This window comes from Myotis lucifugus, unplaced genomic scaffold, assembly GCF_000147115.1.
Source record: "Myotis lucifugus unplaced genomic scaffold, Myoluc2.0 scaffold_46, whole genome shotgun sequence".
Lineage (NCBI taxonomy): Eukaryota > Metazoa > Chordata > Mammalia > Chiroptera > Vespertilionidae > Myotis > Myotis lucifugus.
Window position 1 is genome coordinate 4,433,117 of NW_005871094.1, and position 15,665 is coordinate 4,448,781.

A 15,665-nucleotide genomic window follows, 5' to 3' on the forward strand; every position below is an offset into this window, starting at 1 on the left:
GGGTTGTTTCCAGTTTTCACCGATATAAATAGAACCGGCTGCAGCCTCTGAAGATGAAACGATGATGATCAAGAGCTGAAATGTTGCTGACTTTATTTTCATTGGCAACCAAATTTAGAGAAAGCCTCAATATTGTTCCTCCCAAATGCAGGAGTAATTAAGCAGCTGCCTTGAGGATGGCTGGATGATTTATAGGCAGCGAGATGCGTTCAGTGGGCTTGTCAGTATCCTGCAGCATTAAGGATACGCTTGTTAATTATCTGTGGTTAATATGATAATTTAGGAAAAACAACACCTATTAAGAGTTCTTCATTAAGCCAAGGGCTTCTTGGTTTTGAGCAAACAAAACCTCCAAAATGAATGGTCTTCACCTCTGCTCTGTCGCTGGGCAGGGCGAGCAGTCCCATTTATGTTAACAACAGTCCCTGGGGAAAAAGAGGCTCCCTCTCCAAAACCCTCCTAGGCCCTCGCCCCTGCCTTTATGGTCTCTCTTTTCAGAGTTGCCAAATTAATCATTGCGAGACTAACTATTTTATTCCAGGTGTCTCAATAAACTTTTGCTCCACTAGCTGACTTGAGAGAACCGTTTACCTGATAATTCCTAGGACTTCAGTGGAGCGAGGGGCCATATTTCTATTTTGTAGATGAGGAAACAGGCCCAGGAATGGCGGGTGGCCTGCCTGCGTCCCCAGAGCCACACAGGGAACAGGCAGGGGGGCCCAGGTCTCCCTGCTCCCATCCTAAACCCTGTCCTCTACCCTTTCAATGAGCCCTCAGTCGGGTGAATCCATCAGACCAGGACCAAGAGCTATAAGGAGATCCTTTTTCCTTGGGAAGCATCCAACTCGCTTTAGTCCCTGAGGGTGAGGGAGTGGACCGAGAAAAGGGCGGCATAATGTGACACTGGAGACCATATCTGGAAGGCCCGAGGAGGAATAACCCGTCAGCAACTGACCTCATCTTCATGCTTCAGTAAGTATCGCACGTAGCTCATGGGCTGCATTCAATCACAGCTCCTGGTGTCACCCAGTCATCCTCTACCGCCCAATCTTCATATTTCACTTTGGTTCGGATACTGCAAACTCCATTGACACCATCAAGGATAATTTTTATATATGGGCCTCTGCTGAGCCAGCATCTTGCTGTACGGATCCCTAATTATCCCATATTTGGTGGTGGTGATGGGGGTGCGGGGGGGCGGTGGGCAGGAGTGATGGGGTAAATGGAAGAAAACTTTTCTAAGTAAGAAGCCCCTCTGAATCAGCGTGGCCAGCATGGAGGTTCCCTATTTTATTTTTTAAAGAATTTTTTATTGACTTATTTTTGTAGAGAGAGGGAGGGGAGAGAGAGAGAGAGAGAGAGAGAGAGAGAGAGAGAGAGAGAGAGAAATCCATTGGCTGCCTCCTGCACATCCCCCCCTCTGGGGTTCAAGCCCGCAACCCCGGCATGTGCCCTGACTAAGAATCAAACCAGCAACCTTTTGGTGCACCAGACAATGCCCAACCTACTGAGCAACACCAGCCAGGGTGAGATCCCACATTTTAGAGAAACACCAGGGCATCCTCCACCAGGGCATTCCTTTGGAAGGAGGAAGGAAGGGACATAACACTAATCTCTATGTATTAAGAATACAGAAACCCTCAGAATAAATCTAAGAGGTCTATGTTGTAATCCTCGTTGAACTGATGGAGAAAGTGAGGCTGGAGGAGGTTAAGTCCTTGGTCAAGGTCGCCCAGGGATTAAACTGCAGAGTAGAGGGAGGACACTTAGAGCTTTCTTTATAGATGCTCTTTCCCTCACCTCAGGGCTGTTGGTGACTCTGACATTGATGTGGGCCCTCTAGAGGGGGGTGAGCAGGGCAACCCAGCAGAAGCCACAGGGCAGGGGCAACTTAGGCTGCCAGGAGGGCAGCAGCAGCCCGCTAGCACTCTGGGTCCATGCCCGTGGGGTGTCAGAGGTGACGCTGGTTATGGCCTCTGAGGCTTTTGCCCCTGCTTCTTTTTGCCTCCTTCCAAGGCCATTTGGACCTCAAGCCTGAATATTGAGTATACATCCCTGTGTGGGAATAGAACACGCTTGGGGAAGAGGCAGATTTTGTACTAGGTTCTTGATCTGGCACTGGAATCCAGGACTTGAGGAGGCAAGAACTATGTCCACAGAAAGAAGGGAGCGTGGCTGAAAGAGGTTCAGCAGAGGATGAAAAAGGGCAGGCACTGTCCCATCCTGGCTGCTGGGGGGGACTCTGGCTCAGGCACCATCTGAGTTTAACCCCGAATCTCCAGGAGCCCCAGCCCTTCCAGAAGCCCCTCTGCTGTGTGCTGGCCACACTGCCGCCAGCTCACGGCCAGCCTCCCCTCCCCTCCCCCGCCTGCGACAGGCAGGTTTCAGGCTGCCCTGCAAAGTGCAGCCCCAGGAAGGCTGGTGTCACACCTCACTTGTTTCATGGTTCTGTGGCCCATGTGTCTTTCATCCACAATTCACCCTTGACTGATCTGGCCCTCTCCTAATTCTAAAATCTGTTTTCCTCTCCTCACCCCCAACCTGCCACTGACTTGGATCAGCATTACTATCTATTTCTATATTTCTTCTGTATTTCAGCCTTTTCTTCCCCTGTCATATCATTTCAGGCACAGTGCCTGGACTTGTGAATGGTGGTGACTGCCTGTGTCATGCCCTGTCTCACTAAGGTGAAGGTTCACCTCTAGGAAGAGGTGTGACCATTTTACTTCTTTAGTCTTGGTTTTGTCATCTGTGAAATGAGATGAGATGATTATATCTAAGCTCCCTTGTAGCTTTAATATTATTAGTCGGTTCTATGGCTCAGGGGAGTGGGCTGATGTCAAATATTCACTCTATTTTAATCCATGGGAAAATAGTCAACTCCTAACTACCTACACAGAGAGTCTCTGTATGTCCTGGTGACTCCCCCAGGCACCTAACCACCACCAGGTCTGTGTGGGCTGAGGGGATGTAAAATATCGACTTAAACCTAAGAGAAGACCGATGCAGCAATGACCAAGACCCAAGGGCTGAGTGCTTATTGATTCTTTGATTTATGACCCAAGTGTGTGCTTCTCCCGCCCCACACCCCCTTTCGAGCATCCTTAAGTCTCAGCAGTAGAGCATCTTGCCCGAGCTCCCTCAGCTTGTTCATACAGAGCAGGGACTGGAACTCGGGCCTAAGATGTCATTGCGCTTTGGTGAGGCAACGCTTGGACCTATGGTGTTGGCAGGATGGATTCATCCTGGGGTTCTTGCTGGCCAATTGGGTACTTTGAACCAATTAGAAGAAGACTCCTTCGTCTAAGTCAGTGGTTCTCAACCTTCTGGCCCTTTAAATACAGTTCCTCATGTTGTGACCCAACCCTAAAATGATTTTCGTTGCTACTTCATAACTGCAATGTTGCTACTGTTATGAAAAATATCTGATATGCAGGATGGCCTTAGGCGACCCCTGTGAAAGGGTCGTTCGACCGCCAAAGGGGTCGCGACCCACAGGTTAAGAACCGCTGTTCTAAGTGGATGTAGGCTCCCCATTGATCATGGCTTGAGGAGTCTCCATGATGGGTAAACCAAGACCATGTGCCATTTGTTTGCCTGAGATAACTGAGCTCTCTTACTCCCCAGAGGTCCAACAGACCTGGGCTTGCCATTACCCATCGGGCTGTATCGTGTCAAGTCTCCCCACCATGAGGACTTCCATGTGAGCCTGTGCTGGCCTTTGTCCTTTTCTGGATCTCAGCCTCTCATACACCCTTTTGGAAATACATTTAGAAAATGTACTCTGAATTCTACCAACACTCAAAATAGAAACGGTACCAGCTGTCATGCTAGTTTACGCTCGCTGGTTACACATGACTTAGAGTTCCCAAGCTTGCTTCTTCCATGAGTCTTGACCATGCTATTAGTTAAGTGCCTCAAAGGGCAGTGTTTTCCACTTAAAAAACCAAATTCTCAAAATGATTGGCCTCGAGCTGAATTACTGAATGTTTAACAAAGGCTGTTGAATTTTATTGACTACAAGATGCGTCTTCCTCAGAGGAAAGGAAGAAGGGTGGCTTAGACGCGGCCCTAACTAAAACACCCAAGACCCACCGCTGCCACCTTCCTGGGGCCCCTTTCCCTCCCCCTCCTCCTCCCACCCTGCCTCCGGCAAGGGTTCTGAGTGCCTTCTGAGGAAACAGTGCTTGGTCTTACTGTCAGTGATAGTAGATAGTGTGCTAAAAATTGACCTCTTAGATCAGTGGTTCTCAACCTGTGGGTCACGACCCTTTCACAGGGCTCGCCTAAGACCATTGGAAAACACATATATAATTACATATTGTTTTTGTGATTAATCACTATGCTTTAATTATGTTCAATTCGTAACAATGAAAATACATCCTGCATATCAGATATTTACATTACAATTCATAACAGTAGCAAAATTACAGTTATGAAGTAACAATGAAAATAATTTTATGGCTGGGGGTCACCACAACATGAGGAACTGTATTAAAGGGTTGCGGCATTAGGAAGGTTGAGAACCACTGTCTTAGATGTCTGTCTGGCTGCTTTCAGTCTTGACAACATTTTCCTCATGGAAAAGAAGGGAAGTGAGCAACAGAGAGCTTTCTTCCTGGAAGGGGCCCTGACGGCATTTGGAAGCCACTGGGACTTCCCTTCCTTCTTTGCCCTTTAGCTCCACAAACCACTGCAGGTGCTTTAGGTGGTGAGAATGAGGTGAGAGGATGGTCTCTGGGACGGGTGGAGGAAGGTGGGGTAGGTGGGGATCTCTCAGTGTCTGCTCTGGGGACTTGGAGCTCCCTGGTCCCAGGCAATGCCTCTTCCTAAGGTGTCGCATGAGACAACTGCAGGGATTTCCCACTTTAGCTGCAACTTAGAATCCCTGGGAGCTGTGTAACACAGTTGGAGGCCTGAAATAGATCACAGTGAGAATATTTACACCATGGAAATTGGCAAATGCTGCAAATCAGAGCTTTTTTTACTTTGAGAACTGGTAAACCAGCACACTACTGCCTAGAGACATGAAAATAATTGATCAGACTGCACACCCAGATCAATTAGACTAGAATCATTGTGTATGGAGACAAGGCATGAAGCTTTTTAAAGTTTTCCTGGTGATTCAGCCAAAGTTGAAATCACTGTTCCCATCTAACACTCCCATTTCACAAAGGAGGAATTGAGGTAAAGTGATTTCTCCCAATTCCAGCAGCTTCTGGGAAGTGAGTGAGTATCAATTCCTGGAATTTAGAAAAAACATATCATCCTCTGGAGATAAAAGGGCTCCTCCAAATGGTAGACACTCGCCTCTGTGTCCTTTTGTCCTCTTGTGTGCTGTCCTCCCTTCTCCCACATCCCTCATTTCTGTCCCTTCTTGCCAGGGACTAAGCTTGTCTTCCTAGGAACTGACACCTAAGAAATGGTCTTTGCCCTCAAAGTCAGGTCTCTGGGGAGATGAGGCCACTGGGGGAGGTGGAAGGTGGTAGGGCAGTCTGTGACTGTTCTCATGAGAGAGGGGTGGGGTTTTCCATCTGAACAGCTGCCCAGAATTGAGTGGCACTGCCACCAGGGAAGGAATGGGTCTTTGCTGCAGGGGATCTAAATATCATTCCCATTCTGCAAAGTCAGGAAAACCACCAGCTTGGAATTCCTCAGGGTTGAGCCTGGGGCCTGCCTGCCTGCCTGCCCTTGACAACTTCTGGTCCCTCTGTCCTAGGGCAGCCCCCTTACCTCTGGGACAGAGGGTAGCTGGGGAGGGCATAGTGGACCCTCCCCGCCCACCACACACACACACCCCACACCCACGAGGAATTGAGGATAAAAATAGTTTACAAAGTGCTTTCACGTGCATGATCTCACCTCGGTAGATGACCCTGGGCTCTTGAATGGAGAGGAAAGTGGGAGACTTGGGAATTCAAATTGCAGCTCCATTGTCTTGGGAAACCCTTTCCGGCAAAGAGAAGTCAGCAAATCCCCACCTTGCCATCCATCCTCCTCAGGCCGGGAGCATTTAGAACTAATTGAATCACTAGATTAGCTAATGTAGCCTCCATTAAGACGGCAAGATCCCAGAGGAGAGGTCATTGAAGAGAAGCAGAAAGATCCACACCCAGCACGAGCATCGTCCCCGCCCCCGGTTCTCCGGCTGTAGTCCCAGCAGTCTCAGGAGAGCCCCGGGGCTGACTCCTTTGGACTTCCTGTGGCTGCATAGGATTTGAAGGCAGGATGATGTATGCCCTCCATTTATGCCAGTTCTTTATCCTAAGGAACCCAACGTTTCTAATAGATGATGTGTTACTTCATCTGTGGATTTTCCTTTAGGGTAAGCTCTTCTGATTTTGGGAAATTGAATCACAAGGTAAATAACTGACCTCCCAAAGGTCATGAGGTGGGTTGCTGAAACATCAGATCTACTGACTTTCTTTCTGTCCCTCCAAGGAGGGATGGTGGTTGGATTTGCTCAGTCATTCGGTCCATCTGTTGGATGCCTGCCGGTCCCTGTGCTAGCAGCTGGTGGGGGCAGGGATCAGTCAGGCTGTCATGGTCCCTGATCTCATGGAGCTTACAGAATGGAACCGGGGTGCTCAGTTCAGACTTGTGGAATTAACGAACAAAGGAGAATTGGTCGACTTGGGACAAACACTTTCTCAATACTCCAAGGTGAATGGCAATCCCTCTCCCCCAAATGGGCCAGGGATGAAAGATGTGTAATGTGTTTGCTGAGGTGTTGCCCCTTCCTCCAGAGCCTCTTACTGGCATCTCATTCAAATCTGAGGTCTTTGTGTCCTCATATCATCTTGTCACACAACAGGTGTGGGCAGTTAGCGGGTCCCCACTCATCTCCAAGCTCCCTTCCCACCCCAGTGCACCATGTGTCCCACGGAAGGACGCCTCATCTCACTGTTAAAGCTTCCTTCCCTCCACTCCCCCCTCTGTCTTCTCTGCCCTCCTCTGAGCGCTGCCCCAGTGGGGTTCGCATGCCTCCTCGGGCCCTGCCTTCTAGCCGGCAGTGTTTTAAGTTAACAATGATTTCCTCCAAAGAGGCTTGATTTCTCTTTTTGAAAAAGTAATGCTTTTGCCTCTTTCCACAATAATATTTCACTGTGGGAAAAATTAGACAAGACAGAAAAGCACACACAAAATGGGAAAAATCATCTGCCACTCTCCAAGAATAACTATGTGAACATTTTGGTGAATTTCTCTCCAATCTTTTGAATATGTATCCACACACATACATATATACATCTATATGTTTGTTAATGTATATTTAAACACACACATATATTTACATATATAGTATATACGTATATGTGTGTATAATAATATATATAAAATGTAATATTATATTTTAACCCAAGCAAAACAAAAATGAGGTCAAATGTTGAGAGGTTTTCTTTTCAAAGAGAGTGGTTCAAGGATGTACAGGGGACCGCTGCACATGGCCCAGGTGCCTCTCCTTCAGCCAAATGATACTCCAGCTCTCAGCAGGACAGCTCCGACCCGGCCGGCCATCTTCGTGGGGCGGTGCTGCATCCCCAAGAGCCACATCCTCAGGGGCATGCTGAGGGCTGACTCTAGCCCAAGCCAGGCAGATGCAGCCTCAGTTTCCTCACCTGTGCAGTGAGGATAATAATGGTCCCACCTCCGAGGGTTTGTGTTTATATCTGAAAGCAGTGCTGGAGACAAGGAGCTGGGTGCAGGGAGATGCTCCCAGGAGGCAGGAGGAGTCTTAGAGAGAAGGAAGACCGGCCAGCTTAGAGAAAACCCACAGTTGTCTGGGAGGCTGGGGCACTTCCCGCCAGCTCCTGTTCCCATTGGCTGAGAGCTGACGCAGGGACAAAACTCCCCTGTGCTGCCGGCTGCTCCTTGCTTGCAAGCCAAACCCATAGTGACAGAGAAGGGCCTGGGGCAGACAGAGGCTCCTGCGGGAGGATGCCGTTGTTGTGGTGTAAGTCTGAGCTCACCCCAAACTCTCCAGTGCGGCTGTGGCTGAAATCAGAGGTGGGCCACGCATGTGATTAGGGCCATGGGGCTTCTGCTGCATCCCCTCAGGCCACTGTGGCCTCAGGCTGAAAAGCCCAGCTCACCATCAGAGGAGAAGGGAGGCAGGCTCTGCTGTACACACACTGAGCACCAGCAGGGAGCTTTCCAGGCAGTGATCTGCGGAGGCCTCTGATGGAGGAGGGAGAAAAGAGGCAGGTGGGAGGGGAAAGGGGAACACTTCCCAGGCCATTCAGCCTCCTGGACTGACATTGGATTGCACTGGAAAGAGCTCCCCTCCTCCTTCCCTCCCCCTCTCTCCACCCCCCACCCCCAGGAGCTGCTGGCCCTGGCCTCATCAGACACCCCTCTGCTCACTCTTCCCAGGAGAAGGTGCACATTAAGGTGCACATTAATGTGGCATGTGGGCTGTGGGCTGTGGGCTGAAGAGGCTGGGGCTGCCTGTCTGCCTTGTCCTGACTCTGGCCATGGCTGGAGTCAGCATGTCTTTCCCCATGAGGGTGGCAGAGCATCTTTGACATTCCGGGGCCCATTGTTGGGGCAAACCTATTCTGGGCCTCAATTTGTTCAGTTGTAAAATGGGCACAAGGTCAGAATAGCTTCTGACCTGTTAGCACTGATGAGGTTGAGCCTACTCACACTGGCAGAGCCCATCAAGGACACCCCTACCCCATGTCTGTATTGGTGACATCTCATTGGCAGCTTAAATAGGTGTGGTGGGAGTATGGACAACAGGTAACTGGGAAAAGGCTACAGAACAGGACTCTTTTATTTGGAGAGCCAGCGTTAAGCATTTGCCAACACACGCTGCCCTGCAGGAACTCCATCCATTCTGCAAGGACCTGGCAACATGTGATCCCCATTCTTCCCTGGTCTCCCCTAAGGGAGGATATGGGCAAACACTCCCCTTTGTGTTCAAAGGCAGAGGTGAGGTGCAGAGTCATTGGGGGACCAGGAAATGGACTGAAGGAAGCAGACACCCACTCCTATACTTTTTCAATCATTACCGCTGCATCTTGAGTCCGGCACCTCTGCTCCCACCTCAGGCACCTGCAGCTGAGCCTTGGTTTTACATTTGCAAACAGGGATAATAACACCCTCACGAGTTAGCCTGACAATTCGTTGGGGGCTCAGCATAAGACTGGGATAACGTAGGAAGCATTTTGTGAATGGTGATGTGCCTTCACCAGTGCAAGGTGACAAGTGTTTAAAAATACATTTTTAAATGACAGTTTACATTTCATCTGCTTTTGTGTTAGTTTCAGGTGTACAGCCTGGTGACAAGTATTTTGACTGACTTTGAGAGCAGTGCTGTGCCCATCAGAAGGCGGCCCTGGGCGAAATCTCACCGGGCGGAGCCCCTCAGACACCCTGGTGGATTTGTTTCTTCTCTCTTCACTTTGCATGTATGATTCCCAAGCACTTAGCTGCCTTGTCCAGTCACGGGCTGAAGAGTGCCCTGTCTCCTGCTCCTTTCACCATCCCTCCAGCCGCACCCATCAGGGGCCTGCCTGCCACCGAATTGCCACGCCAGCAATTCTCTCAGCCGCTTAAAAGGCCATCAAGACAGCATCAAACTGCCTGTACATGCTCAACCCAAATGCTTATGGAGCAGAGCCCAGAGTGGGATGCTAAATTGGATTCTATCAAATCAACATCAGCTGCGTGCAAGCCGCTGATAATGAAAGGCTCTTAATGATGGCGTTCATCGTTCATCGCTGCAAGATGACTAAGAGCTGAGAAGCATGGCTGCTGGCTCAGGCTGGGTGGGAAGGAGGCGCTGGGCGCAGTCTCTGGGTGGACGCTGGCTGGAGGGAGGGAGGAAGGAAGGAGGAGGCAAAGAGGGAGTGTCCTCCATTCCTAGAACAGGGATGGTTGTAGGAAAGGCATTCATAGTCTCCTTGTTATTTTACACAAGAAAACCCAGAGACACATTGAGATCACGGAGGTAGGTCCAGCCCAGATGTGGATACAAATTCTACTTCTGATCTGGAAGCGACGTTCCCATCACTCCCTGCCCGCCCCCCTCCCCCCTCCCTTAATGGTGATTACTTACAGAAAGGAGGGGGCCCCCAGTAGGCATGGCTCACTGGTTGAATGTCAACCTATGAACCAGGAGGTCACAGTTCCATTGCCAGTCAGGGCACATGCCTGGGTTGTGGCTCGATCCCCAGTGGGGGTGTGTGCAGGAGACAGTGGGTCAATTATTCTCTCCCATTATTGATGTTTTATCTCTCCTTTCCTCTCTGAAATCAATAAAAATATATTTAAAAAATAATACTTTAGAAAGGAGGGGGATAGCGAGTCTGCTAGGCATTTGGGCCTGTTGTTTTCTATGCCCTCCTCTACCTTTCCTCCAGGCACATGAGCTGCTTCTTCCCTCTTCTTCTGCGCCTGTGTACTAACTAGTTCCTGATTGCTGCTGGAACAAATTGCTGCACACACAGTGACTTAAGTGGCACAAATGCATTATCTTATGCTTCTTAAGTCACACGCCTGGCATGGGTCTCACGGGGCTAAGCTGCAGGTGTTCCAGCGGGGCTGCATTCCTTTCTGGGGGCCCTGGGAATCTTCTTGCCTTGGCCGGCTGCTTGCTTGATTCGTGGCCCCCTTCCTCCATTTCAAAGCCAACATCAGCTCATCTCTCTGACCCTTATTCTATCTAGAGCAGTGGTTCTCAACCTTGGCTGCACATTAGAATCACCTGGGAATCTTTTTAAAATCCTGATTTCTGGGCCTCATCCTCCGGAAATTCTGTTTCTTTGTTACTAATGTTGTGGCCCCGCCCCAGAACAAAGAAACAATTTCCGGAGAAGGAGGCCCAGAAATCAGGATTTTAAAAAGATTCCCAGGTGATTCTAATGTGCAGCCAAGGTTGAGAACCACTGACTAGAGCCACATGCTGCTCTGACCACAGCCAGAGAGAGCTCTCCACTTTTATAGACTTGACTGGTTAGCTCAGGTCCACTTGGGTAATCTAGAGTATTCTCTCCACCTCAAGGCCTTTAACTTGAATCACACCTGCAAAGTCCCTTTTGCAATGTAAGGTACCACATTCATAGGTTCCTGTGGTGAGCAAGTAGAGATTTTTGGCGGGTGGGGCGGGGGGCGGGGGGGGGGCATCATTTGCATACCACAGCATATGTAAATTGAATACTTGTTCCTCAAATTCCTTTCATTCAGCAAGAGAAGTCAATGCTGTGGAACCTGTGTCTGAGAGCATCACTGCCAAGGTCTGTTCCAGCTGGGATGGGTAGGGAGAGAGGCCTTTTGGAGCAGGGCTGGCTGGAATCTCTTTCCTACAAGTAGTAATGCTGATGATAGTGCTGAACATTTGTATAGCATTTTATTGTTTTCAATGTGCTCTCAAAGACATAGTGAGAGTGGGTAGTATGCAGCTGGTTGGACAAATGAAAATTTGATCCATTTTGCAGAGGGAAAAACTGGGGCTCAAGATGGGCCAGGGATTTCCCCAGGGTGACTGATGGCATCATGACCAGGATCCAGCACTTTCCATCTGTAGTCCAGGGCTCTGTTCAGTCATACAGAGATGGTGAGAACGGCTCAGCTCGGATAAGAGCTCCGCAGGGCATGGAACAGCAGGAAGCAGGGGACAGCGTCAGCCTCAAACTCCCATCGCAGTTCTCTGCTTTCTGGGCTTCTGGCTTGCTGGCCCAAGACGGGGTTTGTTTGCTCCCTTGTAGAGAAGGTTTATGTAGCACCAGTCACACTCCCTCACTGGGTCCTGCATGGTGTGATCGCCCACATGCTTTTAGAGGCCATTGGTGAGCCTTTCTGCAGGCTTGTATTGTGACCAGCCTGGGAACTGAATCTGGGGCTTCAGGCTCAGCTTTCCTCTGACCAGCTGACTCTTGACCAGTGGCTCCAAGGACAGCCTCCCACACATGGCAGAGTGGATCTTTGTGAGTAGGCATAGCCTTGGCCCTGAGAATCTTCTGGGTTAGATGGCACTGACCTAGATGCATGCTGGTGAGCATGGAGGTAATGTGTCCACAGTACAGAAAATCATTGCTCCAGGCATCTCCTCCAAGGGGGACCCAGCTCTAACTTTGGTGTTACATCTGCACTTAGAGTTTGCAGGTATTTCTGAGCACATGACGTGCTCATGTGTTGGGCACTCTGCCTATATGCGTCCTGCCTCTAACTAGCTTGTACCCCAGATTCACCCTCTGTCCCCACTTCTGCCTGGAGGCTGCAGCTGCTCATAACTAACTGTCCCAAGGAGCCATGGGGATGAGTGGGCTCTGGATTCTGGCAGCAGTGGTCTTGTGCAGTTTACTTGTTTGAGTCCTAATGTTCTCACCTGTAAATTTGGATAGTGACAATCACAGGTGTTTACTGATTATTTATTACTAGAGGCCTGGTGCATGAAATTTGTGCATGGGTGGGGGGGGGGGGCGCTCAGCCTGGCCTGCACCCTCTCAAAATCCAGGACCGCTGGCTCCTAACCACTCTGCCTGCCTGCTTGATCACCCCTAACCACTCGCCTGCCTGCCTGATTTCACCCCTAAAACTCAAGCTTCTTCTTTTTTTTTATTTTTAATATTTATACTTCTTCTTTATTTTTTATTTTAAAATTCAAGCTTCTTGAGAACATGAGGCATTTAACATTATTCCATATTCCTTACAGAGAGCTAAGCATGGTAAACACAGCAAATACTTAATACTTATGGGCTTCTATACAAACACTTTCCAACCAGGAATGTTTTATTTTATTTTTTTTGAATTAAGAAACATTTCCATCTTTTATTCATAAAACTAATTCAAGCCGAAACCGGTTTGGCTCAGTGGATAGAGCGTCGGCCTGCGGACTGAAAGGTCCCGGATTCGATTCTGGTCAAGGGCATGTACCTGGGTTGCGGGCACATCCCCAGTAGGAGATGTGCAGGAGGCAGCTGATCGATGTTTCTCTCTCATCGATGTTTCTAACTCTCTGTCTCTCTCCCTTCCTCTCTGTAAAAAATCAATAAAATATATTTTAAAAAAAACTAATTCAAACAGCAACAATAGACATACAGAGCCACATATCAATAACAAACCAGGAAGTAAACAAAATATTCCAGAGACATCTTGAACAATTTTAAAGGAATACACACCAGGCTAAAAACCTACAGCTAAACCGTGGTTACACAACAGGTTACATTTATTCCTGTATTTTCTCAATAAGTTCTTCCTTATATTTGCCTTTCTCTTTTCCAACTTGTTGAGATTTGGCTTTGCGTTCAAGAATTTTTTTCTGATCTTTGTCCAGTTTTAGCCTGGTGGTAACCACCTTGCTGGGGTGAATGCCCATGTGGACAGTTGTGCCGTTAGTCTTCTCATGCTGCACCCGCTGGATGTAGATGTCATGTTTCTTTCTGTACATCTGCACTACCTTGCTGACTTGTTGACCTTTGTAGTGTCTTCGAACCACCTGGACCTCATTGTCCTTGTGGATGGGCATGAAGCAGGTATTGTACTTCTGCTGCAGCTCCTTGGAGAGCAGGGAAAACATGATCTTGTGGCACATGTGCAAGGGGGCATTGAAGTGGCATTTGCGGTTTTTGCTGCGGTCCGAGGTCACGAAGGGGTTGAACTTCATGGTGACCATCTGGCGCCGGAAGTGCTCCCCAACCAGGAATGTTTTAATAGGCAGCCTCCAAAAACTTGAACTGGAAAACCTAAAAGTAGAGTGCTCAGATTTCAGGCATCAGGTGCTATAGCAGGATTTCTATCCCAATTAAACTCTAATTCTGAACTCTCAACAGTCTGGACCAGCAGTTCTCAACCTGTGGGTCGTGACCCCTTTGGCGGTCGAACGACCCTTTCACAGGGGTCGCCTAAGACCATCCTGCATATCAGATATTTACATTATGATTCATAACAGTAGCAACATTACAGTTATGAAGTAGCAACGAAAATAATTTTATGGTTGGGCCACAACATGAGGAACTGTATTTAAAGGGCCAGAAGGTTGAGAACCACTGGACAAACTGCCCTTCACTATCTCCAAAGGTTCTTATTCATCACTATCCCATTTTCCTCCGCTTCAAAGCAAGTTAACAAACAAAACCTTTAATTCTGATCTTCCTTACCGCAAGGGAACAGCAAACCTCAATCGAAATAATTTCCCGCCAGAAGTCACGTCCAAATACTGCGCGACTGAGGACTATAGGACTGACTGTGCACATGCGCAATCACAGGCTCACGTTCGGCGTGTCAGCATTTTGAAAAACCCTGACTTAACTCTGGTGCCGTGTCACATATAGAATTTTTTTGATATTTGCAACCATGGTAAAACAAAGACTTATATTTTTGATATTTATTTTATATATTTAAATGCCATTTAACAAAGAAAAATCAACCAAAAAAATGAGTTCACGTGTCATAGGTTCGCCATCACTGTAACTAGCGGCAGGCGCCCAGGCATCCTCCACAATCCCACAGTCCTCTGGTCGCATACTTCCGGTTTTTCTAGTTTCTCCTTAAGTGGCATTTCCTTCAGTGGCGTTGCGACGTCCAGGGCTTCTAGTTGGAGAGGATTTTTCTGTTTTGACGTTGATAGCTGTTTACTCTTTGGAATCAGTGAAGTTTCGGGAGTACTGCCGCTGCCATGAACATGTCGGTCCCAAGCGAACTCATGAAACAACCGCCCATTCAGTCCACTGCTGGCGCTGTCCTGGTTTGCAATGAGAAAGGTACTGTGCTGAGCCGTTTTCCAATCGGATCTTCCTCTTCCTTCCCCAACACACTCCAAACCTACTCCTGGCAGACCTCTCCTACCCCACAGACCTTTAAGACCTCCCCCCTATTTGACTTTCCCCCATCAAACTCACACCCTATCGCATTGCCTAGGGGTGCCCCTAACTGCTCCCTAGGGGGCGGGCCAGCCTGGGCGAGGGGCCGTGGTGTTCTAGTCTCTGGTTGTTCCAGTTGTTATGGCGTTATGGTAGCTGGCTTTATATACACTGAGTGGCCAGATTATTATGACCGGCCAGATTATTATGACCACCCCATCAGTACTTCGTTGGGCCACCTTTTGCCTTCAATACTGTGGCGATTCTACTTGGCATTGACTCCACGAGATGTTGAAAGGTGATACGAGGAATCTGACACCATGCCTGATGAATAGCACTGTCCAGTTCTGTGAGGTTTGATGGTGGTGGAACCAGCTGCCTGATGGCTCTTTTAACTTCGTCCCACAAATGCTCAATTGGATTGAGATCTGGTGATTGTGGGGGCCACCTAAGCAAGGTAAAGTCTCCCTCATGTTCTCGAAACCACTCCTGTACAATACCAGCATCATGGCATGGCTCATTGTCTTGTTGGAAGAAGCCATCCATTTCCATTGGGATATGCCATCAACATGATAGGATGACCTTGATCAGCAATGATACTTAGGTATGTTGTGCTATTCAGACGTTTATAATGGTCTGGCCCTCTAGCAACTTCAGTGTAAAATTATAGCTAATTTTCCTACAAACATCAGGGGGTCATAATAACCTGGCCACTCAGTGTATATATAGATGTGTCAGGAACTGGTCAAATTGAAGTTATGTTTACTTTTTCATAGCTCATTTAATCCTCACAATGACATTATGGTGGTTAATTTTATGTATCAACTTGGCTAGGCTATGGTGCTCAGTTGTTTTTGTCAAACC

The 15,665-nt window shown here is 48.5% G+C and overlaps 1 pseudogene; it reads right to left on the minus strand.

Annotated features, from left to right (window-relative positions):
- Positions 1-13,025: 13,025 nt before the first annotated feature.
- Positions 13,026-13,607, minus strand: LOC102439313 (annotated as a pseudogene).
- Positions 13,608-15,665: the final 2,058 nt, after the last annotated feature.